Below are 1,370 nucleotides of genomic sequence, written 5' to 3' on the forward strand. Positions count from 1 at the left end.
TAAACTGTGCTTGTTGAGCCATAAACTTCTTAATCAATTTCTCCATATTACTAGTCGGAGAGGTCGCTTGATTATTCTAAGACGACTGTGGATTTGGTTGTATTGGTCCTTTGTACTGATTTGCATTTTGTGACTGATTGCCACCCCATGAGAAATTGGGGTGGTTATTCTAATTGGGATTATACATGTTGCCAAAATTCTGTTGACCCTAACGATTTGCATTCCCCACATAGTTGACTAAATCTAGATTAACAGAACATGTGTTTGCTTTGTGTTCACCACTTCCACAAACTTCACACCATAAATATACCATTGAATTACATTTGCTGCAACTGCTGGTTGTGTCATACCCACCTTTAGGTTGTTCAGCTAAGTAGTCATATGGTTTTGCATTGTTGCAATCTGTGCTTGTAATGCAGTGAACTAATTTACCTCTAATACCCCTGTAACCTTCTTGGGAGAACTTCTTGAGTCTGCATGCCAGTCTGAATTCCCTTGTGAGATTCGATTCAAGAGTGTACATAATTCTTCATAAGATTTCTCTAAACTTGGCCTCCTCCTGCTGAATCTAAGAGAATCTTTGTATTTGACTCAAGGCCTTCGATAAATGTGTGCACCAAGACATCATTCGACTGGTGGTGATGAGGTTAATTTTTAAGCATGCCTTTAAATCGCTCCGAAGCTTGATAGAGATTTTCTTCATCTTCTTGTCTGAAACTCAAAATCTCACTCCTCAATCATGTAGTCTTCTAGGATGGAAAGAATCTAATAAGGAACTTCCGAGCACAATCTTCCCAAGAAGTGATGGAGTATGGTGGTTCAACATGTAACCACCTCTTTTCTTCCCCATTTAGAGAAAAAGAGAAGAGTTACAATCTGATATAATCTGCATTCACATCTTCAGAAATGTATGTATCACTGATTTCCAGGAAGGTCTATATGTGTTGCTGCGGATCCTCGTGTGAAAGTCCGTGAAATTATCCCACAAAATTCAACAACTGTACCATATTTTGTTACAATTCCCACCGACCTCTTGGCTCAGGCTTCCAAATGCTGTTAGTCACATGGTTCGTAAGTGGGATTGCCACTTCACGAACAAGTCTTGCAGATGGTTGAATAGGATCAGCTGGAATAATCATAGCTGGAACATTTCCAACATTTGGATCAACAACATTAGGATCTCGTATTTCAGCCATCTGACCCTGTTAAATGAAACGTTGAGATCTTAGCCTCTGATTAAAAATCAATTATGGTTCTGCAAAAGGCTTTACTAACTCTTTGTCTCTAGCCAGTCCAGTACTCAGCTAAACCTGTAAAAATTCAGCCACTAAGATCAAGTTGTTACACTTAAACTTATTATCAGAAAGCAA

General features: G+C 38.9%; 1 non-coding gene across 1 annotated transcript; it reads left to right on the forward strand.

The window, feature by feature from the left end:
• The first annotated feature begins 633 nt into the window (after positions 1-633).
• Positions 634-740, forward strand: LOC124889830. Its single transcript, XR_007048746.1, has one exon. It is a non-coding gene; the product is annotated as a small nucleolar RNA R71 (small nucleolar RNA).
• The last annotated feature ends 630 nt before the right edge of the window (positions 741-1,370 follow it).

This window comes from Capsicum annuum, chromosome 12, assembly GCF_002878395.1.
Source record: "Capsicum annuum cultivar UCD-10X-F1 chromosome 12, UCD10Xv1.1, whole genome shotgun sequence".
Taxonomy (NCBI): Eukaryota; Viridiplantae; Streptophyta; class Magnoliopsida; order Solanales; family Solanaceae; genus Capsicum; species Capsicum annuum.